Below are 18,523 nucleotides of genomic sequence, written 5' to 3' on the forward strand. Positions count from 1 at the left end.
TCCTAAAGAGCTTCAGGATATTTAAACTATTAAGATAAATTTGATCCCTTTTCATTAAAAATAAAAATCTAATGTCCTTGTTTCCAAGGATCTCTGATGGGAACGGGAGTTTGGCAGTAGTTCTATAGCTATCAGCCAAATCATCAGGCATAAAATGTTGTTTTAATAAAGGATAAATGGCAACAGATTTAAAGTCAGCAGGTATGTAACCCGGGGACAGAGAGGCATTAATTAAATCAGTAAAGACAGACAGAAGCTCAAGAGGAAAAACCTAAACAAGAGTTTGGGAAGCACTGATAAGACTTGATTTTCTCTCTGCATAGCTTTTGCCTCCAGCAATTCAGTCCTTAAGATGCAAAAAAGCTGTGAAATGAGCTATCAGAACCCTTGTCAATCACTGGACAAGGTCTATCATGGTCAAAAGGTAATTCTGAGGCCTGCAGGAAAATAATTAAATTAATCTATGATGTGTGTTTATCAGCGACTAACTGCAGATTTGATTATTGCAACAAAGAGACTTAAACAGAAGGGGAAGAGTGATAATGGATCAGTTAAGAATTATTATTCTTACTCTCTTTTCATTTCAAAGACCATTTTATTGTTTGAATTGCATTTGCTAATTTGCATGTTATGGGAGACTTCCTGTGTTATGAGGAAAAGGGAGACAATTCTGCAAATTGTTTATCGAACCCCTATCAGGTGGTGCTTTTTTTAATTCCAGGTTCAGGGGGTTGAAAATTCCATTGGCAAATGTACATATTTATCCTTGGAGATGCCTGTTCCTCATTGAGGAAGATGCAATACACAATGAGAGTATAATAACCTCGACTCAAAAGAAATATGATATTTATATATTTTATTAAATGTTTAGTAGAAAGCAATTTGAAGAAAGTCTTAGGAGTACACAAAGTGTACTTTGTGTGTATATGTATAAATATATAAAGGTGTATATGGACTTTGTGTGGAAACTACTTGTTTACCTGTGGAAATAATATTTAAACTCCACCAAACTATCAGTTGTCTGGAGTCTTTGTTATTGGTCTGAGGAAAGACTCATAGACGAGAATTAACTTACAACTTCGGTCTATGTAATCTGTATCTTATCAGTTCAATTTGGAGGCAAATTAAACACATCAGTACTCATTCTCTGGATAGAAATCTTTCACCTCACTATCAGGTGAGGAAGTGTTTTCTGTCTGGTTAATCAATATGGAAGATTAATGCTGTCACCTCCATTATTTAAGTGAAATTAAATTAAGGTGATAAATAAATGCAAGATACATGGTTCATGTTCAAATATGTTCTACAGATCCAAAAATACAGCCTGGAGCAGGAGTGCATGTATTTCTATATATTTTTATTATATGAGTGTGAAATTCTGAAGGGATCTGACTTTGTATCACCTTTCAATAAAGAGCAACACAAAGAAGATTGTTCCACTCTTTAAAAATGAGGTGGAATGAAGAACATGGAATGCAGATCTCTAGTAGTCAGAGAAATGTAACATTAGAGGAAAAGCAGAGTTTATAACACAGCAGTTGAAAATGTATTCTGATTTTCAAAGGGTCACTATATCAGATCTTTAAAATTACCAGTCATAGATAAACTATGCAACCAGTTTTCAAAACATTCTGTCTCATGTTGTCAGTAAGTGACCATGCACTAATCTGCATTTTTGATGAAATGAAGCCAATCCAGATCCCTGAGAACAGTGCCTGTTCCCAGGTTTTGAAGAGCTGGAACCAGGTGTAATGGGCAGATCAGCATAGGAAAGAGCTGCCTCAGAGTGGCGACTGCAACCACCTAAGATACCAGAAACACACGACAGATTTCCACAAGGAACATTTTTTAAGATGTTTATCTGTCCAAATGACAGATATTTTCCGTTTACTTCTCCTTATCTTAATGTGCAGCCAAAAGCGGATTTTTTCAGCATGTCACTTTTTTATAAAGCCCTCAAACCGAGTGAGAAGTTCTATGTTTCACTTATTTAATTTCTTCATGAAATATTTGGCATTTCATAACTTCCCTCCGCCTCCAAATCAACCCAAGCAAAATCAGCATAAAAAGTGGTGTTTGGGAAAGTTATTTCAAATTATTTGCACTGTGATGAAAACCTAGCTGAATAATGACATTCGCTTAGTTAAGCTTTGATGCCAGGAGTCTAAAAGAGCTTTCTCACCAGCAGAAATCTTCTATTAGTGAAGAGTTTACCTAAAGAAAACTAGATCAAAACAATTCCAAGTGCTAATTATGTTCTGCATATGAAGGTGCTCCACCTTCATAAGCACAAATAATGAAGAGAGATTTTTTAATAAACAACTTCTCTAACAGGAAATTAGAAATGTGCATCCCTATTGAAGAGAAAATAGCAGCAGAGCTCATTTTTTATTCACTGAAAACAATGCAGCTCTTTAGTCAGAATGGAAGGACAGATCACTTACAGGGGACTTGTGCAGTAGTGGCAAAACTAATCTGCATAGGCTTGTACAGATCTCTCCAGAGCCCAAGTCAGAGGAAACAAGATGTGACAAAATGGGCTGCAAAGGATAAAACTGAAAACATTTGTGAAAAGACTCAGTACTCCTGCAGCAGACTAATCAATCACCTGGTAAGTATGTGATCAACACACATGGGAATTCCCAGTGCAATAATAATAACAACAGGTAGATAAACTGTGTGATACAATTTTGCTAGGTCTGCTGCTACCAGTGGGAAGCAGTCATTCATTCTGGGGATGACAGTTATACCCTCTAGCTATCACCACTAATTAAATCCCTATCTTTCCTATTCCATTTTTCCCCAGATATAGATGCGACCAAAGATAGAACAATATACAGAAGGAACAGAAAACTAGATTTAGGTAATAATTTAAAAAGCAAAGTGAGATAGTCTGAGATATTAATTCACTCCCCCTGGAAAACAAGGCATGCTTCTGGCAGGAAGGCAGGTGCAACAGTGTTTGAGGTGATGTGACCCTAATGTAATCAAAATCTTATGCCTCTCTCAACTCCTAAAACTGCTGGAAAACCACAGAGCACACATACAAATGGAAATCGTTCATGGATATACTGATGTTTTCTACAATATGGTTACAGCACTGGTGGGTAAGGGAAGAGCACCTGTTGTCATCTGCCTCAACTTGTGCCAAGCATTTCTTTGTCCCACAAGACAGTCTTGGCTATGGAGTGGGCAGACATGGATTTGATGGGGGTCACTTAGGTAAGGAAGTGGCTGGATGGTCTCACTCAGAGTTGAAGACAGCAGCTCACTGTCCAGGTGGAGGGCGGAGGATGGGCAGCATTCCTCAGGGGTCAGTGCTGGGGCTGGCACTGTGTGACACCTCTGTTGGTGACACGGACAGTGGGACTGAGTGCACCCTCAGGGGAAGGTGTCAGAAGGAAGAGTTGGAAGGGGTTGGAACAAGATACTTTTTAAGATCCCTTCCAACCCACACCATTCTATGAAACAGTAATTGTGACACTTCTCTGATTTACTCACTTTTTTGAAAGATACCTCAGATTTTACCTCCTCATTAATGAACTTTGCCAAACCAATGGCTCAGCAGATCTTTGTGTCAGGGTCCAACAGGGAGTCTGTCCATCATGAAGACAATCCATTTGCTTCAGCCTCATGGGTCTGATCCAGTACAATTAGTGAGGCTTCAAGGAAAAGGGGCAGTCTTCAACTCATGAAGCATTTTATAATGGCTCATTATCTTTTATAACTTGCAGTGCTACATCTTATGCTTTAATATGGAGACTTACCTTACTACCTAGTTTGAGGAAGAGATGGCTCCTAACTATGCTTAACACATTTTTTCTTCAAAAACAAAATTAAGAAAAACATGCAAAACTCATCTTTGCAGAAGCATGCAAAACATAGAAAATTAATATAAGAAAGCAGAGCTCCAAATTAAAAGTTGGACTGCAGATCACCAGTGCAACTTAGTGAAATAAAATATCCAGTTCTTAGGGAGTAATTGAATCCCATACTTTAATTATACTAACTAGCAACCTGATGTCCTGGCACACTTAGCTGGGCTAGATCCTAGAGCACAGATTTAGCAGAACACAATTCCTAGAGCTAAGCAAAAGGTACAAGGCACATTCTAACTGCAAATGCTTGTTGCTGTGCTGGTTGTCAAAAAGCAGGGTCTGAAAAATATGGAAAGGCCTTCCTTACACAACAGCCCTCTGTCTGCAGCTCTTTGATCACTCATATCTTTCCCTGGTTGTTCTCTAAATACTGACATATCCTTGGAGGAATTTTGCAGCTTAAGACATTACTGCCCCTAGCTGTCAACCTCGACCTTCCACAGAGGTCGTTCACAAGCACAGCTTAACAGGGGATGCCAACCTGTCACCAGAGAAAGGTGGATGTGCACACACGCCCTGCCCTGTCAGCGCTGGCACGGGCACCTTAACCTCTGGCATGGGAGATGGGGCACAGTGCCAGAAACTGCTGCAGCAATATTCCTCAGAGGATCTCTGCATCCTAAACAGCAGCTGTATCACAAAGGGGGATTTACAGCATTTTCGCTTCGGTATAGCAAGTTATTATAGCTATGAGCAATATGGCTGAAACGAGAGTGACTACACATATATATATAAAAGAAGCTGCTTGTTTAAGTACTTTGCTGGATTGGGGTTTAATGCCCTCCATATTGGTATGTCTGCAGCAATCAATGGAAAAAAGCCAGAACACACCAGCACAGCTCCCCTGGGGACCCACATTTACTGAAGCAATCATGGAGTTGACTTAGGGTTTCTGTTTCTAATGAAGCATGCCAACTAAACAGAGAATAAAGGGATACAAACCCTGATATTTTCAGATATAAAATAATCAGTCTCAGGACTGAAAGCAGTATTACCCTGAGAGCTGAACACCCAATGGCTCTTGAGAGGTGTCTTGTACTTGGTGACAGCTGTGGCCACAGGGGACACACATGCAGCAGGCCTGACCCTCTACAGCAGCTCCTGCATTCTGTTTCTTTAAGGGACGTGTTTAGTATCTGGCTTCATAATTCCTATTAAAGTGATTAATGCTGGGGGGAGTTCAGACTGCTGGAAGACAGGTTTGCCTAGCTGCAGCTATTAATAATCACCCTTCATTAGCTTGGTGCAACACTCCTGGGGCATAGATGTCCACAAAAATAGGGCTCAGGAAAAGGCCGGAGACATTCCTGCAGGATGGGAAAAAACTGGGCAGGTGACCATGGCACTGGCACAGGGAGCTATCCCAGACTCAATTCCCTGCTGCAAGGGAATACATTCTGGTATTTCCAGGAGTAGCTACAATACCAATAGCTTTTAAGACATCCATTTAGTATTTTTTATTACCCTGCAATGACAGCAGCAATAATTAATTCTGAAAGAAATAATGCCTGAGGAGCTGTAAAACTACACTGAGGTTTCACTGATCCTCAGTATGCGTGTTATGATACATATCTATATAGGTACATATCTATGCATATATTCAAAAAGATATCAATCTGCAATGCAGATTTCAGAAAATGCAGAACTGAAAGATAAATTAAAGTGCACCTAAATTTACTCCCATCCTGAAAGAAGTAAAATGTAAACATATTATTAAAGGATGGATTAGCATGTCTAATTCCATGGAAATTAGAATATAGATAAAAATTTTAAACTGTAATTAAAAGAATGAAGAGAGAACATTAATAGGATGAATTATACACTCTACTGCAAAACTGTATGTAAAATTGCAGGCCTGTTTTCAAAATTAGGAAGTGAGGAAAAAAGATACAGTCTGTTCCTGGGAAAAGATTGGTAATAAGCAGTTAAGAGTTATCATACAAAAACTGTTGATAGGTTCTAAAACTTGTTAGATGTCTTTATTATTCACAGGTATGTAGAAGAAGGTTTTTCATTCTGTGTTTTACAAAAAGAATGAAAGGGAGTAAATACTTTTTCTTACAAATACTGTTGAAAATTACAGTTTTTGTAGTTCCCTGGCTACAGATTAAAACTGCAGCTTTATATTACCCATTTTAGTTGAAGGATCTCAGATAATTTCCATCTCTAATTATAAAAGTAAACAGTTTTCAATTTTAAGTTAGAAGTACAGACTTTCCTCTGTTTCTTCATGCAGTACTTTTTGGCTGAGTTTCAATTTCAGTTTAGAGTATGATAAAATATTGTCATGTTATAGAATAGTTTGGCTAAGACCTGTCCAAATCAATTGATAGTGAATAAAAAAAATACCAAAGGCTTTCTGTTCCTGATGCTGATGTAGAAGGGCACCTCCTGGAGCAGAATCATCAGCTACAGTCCTAAAATAATGAAATCTCTTTGTCTTAAACTGATGTGCAAACTCATTTTAATCGTAATTTTGTTTGGCATTCCACAAAGCTCTGGCCCCAGAATCTCTCTGTAGTACCCAACGTATGATGATAATCTGCGTCTGGAGTCACTGTCTACACAATGAGCTGCAAGAGTTTTATTTTTGTATTTACAGGTGCAAGAGCTAGGAGAAGATTTATATCCTTCCTCTACTTTGCAATTCCCTGCTTACTTCAGTTTTGTTTCTCTGCTGATTGCTTTTAATCAAGATTTAATTTTTAACTAAACACAGACATGCATTCAAGTGATTCCCACAGTAATTGAACTCTCTACAGTACAATAAAATTCCTTCTGTGTGTCAGGTTGGTTTTCTTGCTGCAGTGCAAAGGAAACAGGTTCTGATCATTATCTAGTTAACTTCATTTAACTCCAGCTAAAAGAGCACCCTGCTCATATTGACAGGTATAGTCACAGCTGTGTCTACCACCTCAGTTTTGGGAATCATCAGAAAACACAAACCAAACAGAAATGTACATGTACTTACACACCCAGTCCAAAGCCAGACAGAAAGGAGGTGAGAAACAAGTCATCATTTCAACAACTGCAGCCAAACCATATTCACTTGCAGTGCTCAGGAAGCAGAACCCATTTTATGTTTTGATAATTATTTACTTTATGGAGAAAAATGACTGCTTTACTGTACAAACTAAAAATACAGTGTTTGGTTTATTTTTTTAACCCACTGAAGGAATAACATCTGGTAACTCTTTTACTGTTTCCTACTTTGTTCCTAATAGATTTTTCTAACAATAACAGTTTACATTGATGATTCACAAAGATACTTCAAAAATAAAATACAGCTGATACCTCGTAATTTGGAAGTCATAACTAAATCTCATCAACTAGAATTGAAGTTTCTATCACTGTATGTTCACTGTTCTCCAAGGCACATTATTTAAGCAGCAATTTCCTGGGTACAACTTCTCCCAGCAGATTGTGGATATCACTGGATTTATGAGCCTAAACCCAAAATAATTGCTCTTAGGTGTAAGACAGTTTTGGGTGAGCTGTCCTAACATGCACCCCTCTAACAGTGAAATCCTCTAAAACAGCCCTAGGGTCAGAGACAAGCTCTGGGGGAAGGGAGTGCAGCAAATCCCAGGGCTGGGGGCTAGGACTGCCTTGAGGCAGGGGGACTGGTGTCATCTGGAGAAGCTCAGGAGAGGAGACCTCAGCACAGGAGCTGCAGGATCAAAGCTGTGCCTTCAGGCCAGGACCAATGAACCCATTTCATGGATGACTTGAGTCAAACTTTGATGCAGAAATGACTCATTAACTCAGTCTCCCTGTGGCAACCAGGATTTGTAAGCCACCTCAGATAGACCTCGGGACAATTCAGGCTGGGACCTTGAAAGGATCTAGTCCAGCTCGCTGTTCCAAACTTCCTTTTTCTCCTCTTTCCATACCTTATATAAATATATATATGTAACATACAAACACATTTCATAACTGTATGTTTAAGCAAAACCAGGTCAAAAAGGAGATTACATTTAAAGACATTATTTTGCTCTGAGTTAAGGAAAAAGCAGACCTGCTGTCTTATAAAAAGAATAAAACAACCTGTTATTTTGCTCTGAGGCAAAATAACATGGAACATAAAGCATTAACTTTAAAGCCATGTTGGCTTTTCTGCTAGCAACAAAAGTGCACATAAGAGTTAACATAAAAAAATTTAAATTAAATAAGTATGCTCTCTAATGAACTAATATACGTGGGTAAGGTAACATCTGCTACTTTGTTTATAACAAATGTGTCAAACATTAGATATGCCAGCACTCATGCACATGTTCTGATGGAAGTTGGAGAATTTGCTTTATTTGCCCAGCAGAAAATAGAAGATTTTATGTCATGGCAAAGTAATGTCAGCCCTGAGAGTGCTGAGAGAGGGGGGTAGAATTTTCTTCTGAAGCAAAGAGGCAGCCTATCCAATGACTCTGGTTAGCTGGGTACCACAGAAAAGGAGTCTTAAGTGATTTGGGAACAAGCAAAGAAAATATTTTTTAAGTTCTGACCTACTTTCTATCTCTGAACAAGATTCTGTGTAAGGAGTGATTAGTAAACTGCACTAGGTCAGGATAATCCTGGGTGACTTTGTGACCCTGCTGCTTCCTTTGTATTAGTCTTCCCTCAGCAGGTGATGCCAACAGGGAAATCCCAGCCTTGCCCAGGGCAGTCCAGACCTGCTCCCAAAGAATACGGGGGACATTCCCTACTGCTTCACAAGCATCCTCTATCCCTTTACAGAAAGTCTTGGCATTGATGATTTGTTAGTGCCCACCTCAGACAGGGAGCAGGAAGATTCTCCACCACAGCCAATTTCCTTTTTGCCACCAGTGCAAAGTAAGAATGTAGAGACTAAACCTGAAAGGTGCCCTTGAAAGGAGTCCCAGCCTGATTAAATGAGCAGTTTCTTCTGTAATGACACAGTTCACAGACACTTCTTTGGTGCAATGGATCACAAACCATGAAAGGTTACTACGTCTAAATTAAACATTCAACAAGAAACTAGACTAATTCCTCCATTTTGTTGGTAAAGTTCAACAGTTCATGTTAACTGAAAAGTACTTTTAATTTGCCTACAGTCCACAAAAGAGAAGGTTGTTACATAATAGAAACCTAGAACCCTAGGAGTCAATAAAAACCCCCAAGATTTCCATCCACTTGTTTGGATTCTTTTATGATAAACCATTAAAAATCATAAAAGTCTCAGGATTACTAATACAGAGTAATTTTTGCTTCTTTTCTTTAATCTGTTTTCACACTAAATATTTCAGCTATTTTACCCTGTTAAAACTTTTTCATTTTTTGGTTGTTTTTTAACATTGTCATCTCACTTTGGGTAGTCACTAAAAGATAACTCACTGTAATAATCTATCATAATATCACATTTACTTATTATTGAAGCATTTTTATATGAAAATACATTATTTAAATATGCAAAGATGATAAAATATCAAATATTAAAATTGCTGTGCCTGTAGCATATTCCAAGGCTACTGAAAGCTCTTTGGTGGCAGGAGGATGAGGAGGTCACAAGCACTAAAAATTACCATTTAGGAAGTTTCTCATATCAGCTCAGAATATTATCTGGAATAAGTGATTTCCACTCATCTGCCCTATTCTCACTTCTTGACCCTCCATTGCTTTACTGACAGTCTTTTCAAGTTAATACTGGAAATGCCCACAAGCTCCCAGTCATCATGCTGTACTTCAGCTCAGCTCTTCAGGGAATTTTGTAATCAGTGGTGTTTTCAGAACACGGAATAGAAATTTTTCTGACAAAATATACCTAAGGAAAGATTACTCAAATTATTTCAAGAGTGCTGACAGTACTAGAATACATGCTTTCCTCTACATCTAAGCTGCCCATAGAAACTATTTTTATATGAAAATATGTTTTCTTAATTAAGGTTTACTGAATATTTGTTATTTTCCAAATTTTATTTTGACACCAGAAAGTAACAATAATAGTTCAGATAAAAAAAAACCCTTCCATTTTATATAGTGTATACCTTATTTTATGTTCCTAATTGATATTATATATTATATAATTATATATATTATATAATTATATATATTCTATATTAGAGGATGGTTTCTGAATTCTTTCACGTATTCTTCAAATGTAGCAAATCCCCCCCTCCCTTTATAGTAATTCAATTTATTGGTAAGAATACACTTTTCTATTTAAAATGTTTATCTCTTATCTGCCACATACGAAGTTCTGGCCCCACAGCTCCCACTGATTTATTTTGTGTAGGCTTCCATAATCATCCAGTCTTAGTTATTAATACAGAAATCCAAACAGTTCTGCAGATATCACCATTTTGCTAATCTCCAAACAGCCAATAAAAAGTTAAACAACATGAAATTAAAAAAATAAGTAATACATTGATGAGGAATCTCATTAAATCACTTATGCTGCTATCCATAGAAGTTTAGCATCAAATTGTACCCAAATAAACTAGTCCAGGAAGTTTTTTACAACATAAGGACTTTCAGGCAGCACTTGCATTTAAAACAAATTTACAAACAAAGAGTATTAGATTTTTGCTTTGCATATGAAAATAATCAATAGTAAGGGTGTGGAAAAGGAAAGAAGTACACTACAGTCACCCCTTTCCTTTCCATGCTGTTAAAGGAAGAGAGATTCCAAAACACTCCTGCCTTTGTTGCTGAAGTAAATCAGAACATATTTGCCCTGTGATCATTACCAAGGTTAGCAAACAGGAGTCAACGGGACAAGGCTGAATTTCACAAATATTGGAATAATTTGATGAGTGCTTCAAGATGCAGATGGAATGGCTGTCCAGCTGTCACCTTCTATTTCTGCACAACAAAATGGAAATTAATTTCTAAAATCTTTTTCAGCACTACAGATCACATACAGACAGACTCGGTTCACAAAATATTTCTAAGGAGAAACACAAAATGTCTCATGCATCCTACATGCAAAAAATTCATTAACACTCAAGAAAGCTACCAAAAAGTTGTTCAAAAGTTTAAGTGATATCATTTAACATAAGATATTTAAATGCTAAAATGAAATTGGAGTGCTGTGAATCATCTATAAACTGTATTTTGAAAATACTAGATCAGAATGAATTAAAATATTATTTCATACAGTGAAAATGAGGAAACAAATAATATTTTTATAGTTCTATGTTATCATTTTAGAAATTATCCACTAATTTTCCTCCTCAACTTGAAAAGGAGACTATCAATGAGAAAATTGTAGGAGTGATAGACTATGGCTTCGAAACAATTATCTAACTATAGATGTCAGCACAGACTCTCGTTATTATTATAAAGCCATTCAAAAAGACATTTTAAGCCCTGATTCAGGAGAATTCTCTGATATTCAGCATATTATTGCATAGGTCCCAAATATTTAAGAGGGATTACTTTCCCAATCCTCTGCTACATTTTCACTTAAAGTTCTCAGAATAATATGCCTAACCCATATTTTCTGGGAATGTCTTCACCTATATTCAACAGGCTTGGGTGATCTGCAGCTGGCTGGCCAAAGAAGTTTTAATTGCCATATGGCAGAAACATGAATTTGCTGGTTTATGCCAGGGCTGCTGTGTTAAAGTATTTTTTAGACTGACTTCAGTGATCATTTGAAAGAATGAAAAATACCAAAGCCCTGTGGGGAGCACCCATGTTCGTTCTAGTGAATTATTTAATAAAATCTGGAGGGGATGGAGGAATGGAAGTCACTCAGGTTGTCACTGGAATGAACAATCCTTGAACAGCTCTGAGGACACCTGCAAATAATCCAATCCACTGGACTGCAGGGAGGAATGTATTTCTTTAATTTGTACTCTCTCAAAGAACCCAGACATAATCTGGCATTGTAACTGCAGAGTCAACACAGACACTAAAGTTTACTCCAACACAATGCTCGTGAAATGTTGGGTAAAAACACACAGAAAAAAATACGCATAGAAGCACACCACAGACTCAACTGGTAGTCATGTCTGGCAGAAGTCTATCACCTAGTGACAGCTTCCTTTTCTCTCAGCTGTTAGGATGGTATAAAGAGAAATGAGAGAGACTTCCTAGGCTTAATTACTGTAGGAAGAAAATGGTTCTCAAGAGAAAAATTATCAAAAAGTCATAAACACTTGACAATGTTTTGAGGCCATTCAAGTCAGCTATGTCAATATTTGATTAAAAATCAAACATGCTGATACAGACAAAAACCCACTCAGTGCTAGGGACAGAGAATATTTACTGGAAGTGTAAAAGAAAGGACTGAAATCTAACCCCTATCTTTAAATCAACCACTGCCAGGTTAGAGGAAGGGAGATATGTGTGGTGTAAAAGAACTATAAGTGCAGTATCTTCATTTGAGTTTGGTGTTTATGTCCCTAAAACACAACTGCCATGCTTAGCTCTCTTAGTCACTGGGTATTTGGGAACACTGCACATGTCAAAAGAAAATACCACTGGTAGGAGCACCATAGGCAGCATATGAACATCATTACTTGGAGGTAACACGCACAGTGGGAGATCTTAACTCAACTATTGGGAATCAGAACTCTGCAAAGACTTGAGAAATGAATCACTCTTTTTAATGATTTCTCTTGTCTAGGGAAAAAAAAAAAAACAACACTCATCTCTCTCTTCTTTATGGTTTAATTTCTCTTTTGTTCATTTCCACTTGCTGATGCAGCTGAAAAAACTACACAAACCAGTGGCTTAACACCTTCACTGTAGAATGTTTCCAAAGTAAGGAAACCAGAACCAAAAAAACCCATCTGAGCAGTTAGCAGGTAATACCTGCTGGTGGGAGATGTCCTTGCAAGAGATCTGGTGGCTTTTATAAACCAGCCAGGCAGCTGCACAGTGTGGGCCCATTAAGATTGCATAATGATGTTTAGTGAGCTACAATATAGAGAGCTCGAGATAGTTTTGGCTTTATTTCCAACATCAGATGGGTGAAACATGCCAAAAAAAAGATAAAAAGATTACACAGAACATAGGGGGTTTGCTGATTAATTTATGAAGTAATTCCTTCTAAGAAAAAACAGGTAAGCACTGAAGTCTGTTTTGTTCTTGGTCTTGTAATGACTGAACACTAGTGTGAAAAACTAGTATGAACTCTAGCCTGCAAAACAGTGATGTAAATGTTCTGCAGGTGTAAAAGCCTCTGAAAGGTTTTCAATTGAAGCTTATAGTTCAGATAACCTCTTAAAACAAAGGGCCTTGGAAAATACTTTCTCAAAAAGAATTTCTCATTTGGGAAAAGGGCAAACGTTTTCACAAAATAAAGTGAAGTAGGACTGCTGTGAGATAACAGAGTCTACAAAGATTCAGTTATTAGTCACTGGTTTGAGCAAATCCTTGCTTGAAAAAACCTGATGTCTCCACACATTTCATTACTCACAGGGACATTGTGAGGACACTTTGGGACTGATACTCAAAAACATGTATTTCCAGTTTGTAGATCAATCTAAGTGAGATTTCTGTACAGTGAAAGTGATTTCAGTAGTAACTCACTACCCACACGTGCCCTACTCCAACGCTCTGGCATGAAACAAGGTGCCACAGTAAAAGAATTTAGTAATAACTTGGGTTTGAATCCTTTAAAATAACACCAAAGTATTCAAGTTGTTTTTACCATAATTTAAATTATGGTAAAAACAACTTGTTCTCATTTAAATTATCTTCCCTTGGTGTTTTCTAATAAAGACAGACGTTATAGTGACATTGTTGAGACCTTAGCAAGGTTCCCTTAAGCAAGAGGAACATGAGGAGAGAAATCAGTTTAGTGCATGGGCAAATTCCCACAGAGCCCCTGTGGAACCTTGCATCATAGATTAATTCCATTTTTCTCCCTTCACCTTGTTAAGTACATGCCCTACAAGTGCTGGAATACATTCAGAGGAGAAAGAGAAAGAAAGAAGAAATGATGACAACGCAGAGGCAATTAGTTTCTGATTACCACATATAATAGGTAAGGGAAGGAGGCAAGGGTCAAGCAGACAATATTGGAAGTAATTTAAAATTTGCTATATTACTAAAAAATCAGAAAACCTATCTGGTTAAATCAAAGTCCTATATCAAAGGGAATCTATATAATAGTATATATTTAAAATATTTTTATTATAGGTTTTTATTACCCTCAAGCTTCTGAAAACTGAGAGTTCTCTGCATTTCTTGAGGATATAATTAAATGACAGACCTTTCTTTTGAATCTTAAACTGAAGTGTATAATTCCATTCAGTTCCAATGAAGGAATAAAAAAAAATAATTTTTATAATTCATTAGCTTTATCTCTTTGCCTTGCCCTGAAGCATTGCCAAAAAATATTCAGCCTTGGTATTCTATTCAGTCCAAACTATGATAAAATTCATCAGAAAGCTTTGCACTCGGTGTGGACACAAAAATTTCTACTGGTCATTTTCTCTGGATGCATAAAACCACTTTTCTGTCAGCTCACAACACTTTCATTCATGCCTTGTTCAATATGATATTTGTCTGTAAAGATAATGTATGAACTATATAAATTTAGCCAATATGATTTTAGAAATATGTTACCTTTGTACTCCCCAAATACTGCACTCCACAAGAGTTTTCAGACTCATATTTCCAGCACAGCATTTGAATATCTCAGAAAAGCTAACTTTTCTTTCTTCTTTTTTTTTTTCACTTTAAGTGTCTGAATATGAAGGACATTGATTAAATTGCAGAAAACTATGTAGTTAGCTTAATTCAGAATTTAAATAACTAATTTCATGTGTCTTAATTCACCTTGACTATAATTTAGATCAAGCCAAATTGAGACTGCTTTAATAATGAGCAAGGTTGTCTACACAGGGATTAAGTGTTGTTTAAACTGCTGCAAAGTATTCAGTGCTTGCATTGCCATCCTTGCAGGATGTGCTGACACAGCAGATGCTTCCCAGTGGCAAAACCACTAAGAAATGGCCATGTCCCTCTGATATCTTTTGCCCCAGCCATGGTACGTGTCCCCCACACTGCAGTTTGTCACAGTTGAAGTGATTCAAAGTGAAAATAACTTTCTGGAGCAAAGTTGCTGTCAAGAGCAAGATGTAAAACAACCTCAGAGCTGGCAGTCACAGCACAGCCAGACAAGCTCAGCTGACCATCCACTGCATTTCCTTCTTTGTACTGACTGGCTAGTTCTGGTTTTATGTTATTCCCTTCCCTTCTGCTGACAGCTTTCCCATTTCACTCAGCACACCTCTGTGATGTATTGGGAAACAGAAGAAATGCTACCCTGCTGGGCTCATCTGTGTTTAACCACAAGCTCCTGTGCTGATGATTTGAGCCACTTGTAGTGCATGTGATCACTGGGAAAAGCATCCAGGGTATGATGCTCTTGAAACATACTAAATTGTATTAACAAAATCACCTGTGGTTGCTGTTAGTATACAATTCTTGTGTGCTTTCAAATCTTTCAAATCTACACAGTTGACATACAAAGTAGTCATTACATTATAACCTGTAACCACCAAAGGTGCTTCAAAGGTTTGTTCAAACTCATTCTTCTCTGAACTGGAATGCCTGCTAAAGTACTTGCAAATTTCACTGAAGTTATATCTGATTTTAGCTCACAACATCATGTGGAGGACAAAATATATAAAAGACATCATGCTTGCCAGATTATGGACTCCTAACTAGAGCTAAAAAAGTCAGCTCAAAAGCAGATGGGAAATACAAATGCTAAGCTTTGATTTCTGTTGGAATAGGTACAGAAACTAATCTGCATTTATAGTAACCTCTTCAGTTTAATCTCACAAGATATTCTACTATGCAGGAAGGTTCTATATTCTGCCTCATCGTGTTTTCATATTCGAAATCTGATTAAGAGCAGTGAGATTATGCTAATACTTCTGATCCATGTTGGATGAACTTCAGGGATTTATATGCTTTATATTTTGCTAGAGTTGCATTCACACCTAAATTGAAAAGATGTTGTTCATACGAACTTGGAGGTAAAAGCAACTCTAGTAATACACAGAGTAACTCTAGTAACATACACATGAATCCCTGAATGTTTATCCCACACAGTTTTAGACCAGACCAGGCACAAAAGTACTTTATGGGAAGATACAAGTTTGCATCATGGTCAAGTGTTTTCTTTAGTTTTAAATAAGTGCCAAACTCTGCCTGTGCCATGCACAGAAGTTGTTCATAGGTTGAATGTCAGAGGTCCTACTTTAAGCAGAGTTGGAAGGACCTCCAGAGGCCCTATGCAGCCTATACTGCTCTACCATTTTACAAATAGCCATAATTGATGGCAGTATGCAATTAGAAATCAGAAATGACATCTCTCATGATGAGATATGAGTTCATGATCATTCTGTTAATGTTGGTTCAAAACCTCAGGTAAAACACCACCACTGTATCTCCACCTGTAGCTCCTCGTGCCATTTCCCCCGACGGATTCTGCCACACTCACGGTGGCACTGGGGATGGCCCAGTGGGGCAGGAGCTCTTTGTTCCACCATGCAAAGGAGGCCTTGTGGCTTTCACAGATAACAGTGTCAGGTACAGACTGCACAAATACAAGCATTTACAAGCACAAAGAGAAAAACACCCAATGTTGCTGCTTAGGTTTCTCCTTGTGCCTAATACCAAAGATTCAAACAGTGTGCAAAGAGCAGCACCACAATAAAAAAAAAATCTTTAGTATTTTCTGTATCAAAGTCACTGTGATGCTGTAGCTATATTCCTTTTCTTGTAGCTTTTACAACAAAGTGGTTATTAAATCTGACACTGCACTTTGACATTCTGCTCATGGAAAAGGAATGTTTAAGCAAGGCCCTTGCTCAGGTGCATTTATTTCTCAGCAAGTATGTGAAGATGGATACCCAAGAGCTATGCTCAGGCTTTAACACAAAAACCCAGGAAGATTGTCTAGTCTGAGTTTAGACAGACACACATGAAGAAGGCTCATTACATCTTTGGGGGGTTCTAAATGTTTTTTGTGAGGTTTCTTGGGGCTGTTTTGTTTCTTCTGGGGGGTGGGGGTATTTTTTTGGTTTTTTACAGGCATTGTCACATACATGTCCAAAGCTTACATTTTTCAAACAAGTGTTTGTTTTTTCATTAGGACTTTTATTTTATGGGAGAACACACCTGAGGATAAAAGGACAATAAGAAATTTGAGACTTTAATACCTCTGCCATCAATAATAGTGCTCTCTAAATACTTAATGTGTAATAAGCATCAGAGGAAACATTAGGTTGCTCATGTTTTCTAGGGTTTCTTCAATTATTTTTGCTATATACTTCAGTCTACTTATGTTTGAGAATCTGTTTCCTGATCAGAAATCCAGACATTTTTATAACAAAACAATAACAAGAAGAATACAACATAATTTAACTGGAAGAGAAAGACAATTCAGCTGAATTTTGAAATCTATTTCTTATACTTTTCAAATCAGCTCATTTGCAAGCAATGATGTACCAGTTTTTCCTGCTTGTTCCTTATTTCTCTGCCACCCATCAGAGTGAAATCATTAACAGATCAAAACTTAATCCCATGAAAATTAAGGTCACTAAGAGGCATACAAACAGAGCCACTCCCTCAAGCAAATACAGAGGCTTTTTATTTGCTAGTTACCATGACTGAAAAAGCTTATCAATTGCTCACAGAAAAAGTCATAATTTGCATGAAAGAAAGATCTCAGCATGCCGTGTTGGTAGCAAAATTCCACAGCTGATCTCTGCTGCAAAGCTTCCACACGAGACCAGGAGAAAAATTGATTTTGACTGAGAGCTGGCTAACTGCAAACCAGAATGTTATCTTATTTTATAAGGACACAAAGTTCATTAACACCAAGATTAGCAAGTAACAGGAGACTTTGCTGCCCTCCTTGTACTGCAATGCCTCAACAGCAATGGGTTTTCATCAGGAAAAACTCCGGATTCCCCAGGTGTGAGAATTCCTGTGTGGCTCTAATGTGCCTCAGATACAACTACAGCACGTCTGGAGTAGTTTCACTGCAGTATGAAGGGGGCTCCCATTACTAGGAAGGTGCAATTCCTTGTGCTGTTGCATATGGCTACATAAGAGACAGCAAAAAGAAAGGTCTGATAGTCAAGTTTAAAGTATTTTTAGTCAAGTCAATAAAAATACTTTCCAAACATATGTTAAAAAAAATGTAAAATAGCCCAGTTGGGAAGTAGAAATGGCAAATATTACATACCAAGCTGAGAAAGTTTCTAATTCAGATATACTGCTTTCTCCTTCCTGAGCATAGCAGGTCCCTAGAAGTTTTGGAGAAGTTTATAGGTCCATGCAAAAACCAGTTTGGCTTGTCACTTAAGGCTATAACTCACATTGAGCTTCTTTATTTTGTACACCACCAGGAGATAGGAACAGACAAAACAAATGTATGTTCTATAAAATATAATTAACAAAATGTCACATTGACTGAGTGAACTCAATTATAAAAATAGGTCCCTTTCAGTCACAGGTTTTTCTTTCCATCCTGAATAATGATTTGGGGATTAAGACAGCTAGAAAATAACGTTTCAATACACAGCATTCAAACACCAAAACTGACATAATCCAAAAGAAAGCTCAGGAGACATTGCCCTTTCCACCTGCAGAAATGACTGTAGTGCAATTCAGGGTGTTTGCCAGTGTAGGCCATCATGAAATTGGCAGAGAAG

The sequence above is a fragment of the Taeniopygia guttata genome, chromosome 14 (genome assembly GCF_048771995.1).
Source record: "Taeniopygia guttata chromosome 14, bTaeGut7.mat, whole genome shotgun sequence".
Taxonomy (NCBI): domain Eukaryota; kingdom Metazoa; phylum Chordata; class Aves; order Passeriformes; family Estrildidae; genus Taeniopygia; species Taeniopygia guttata.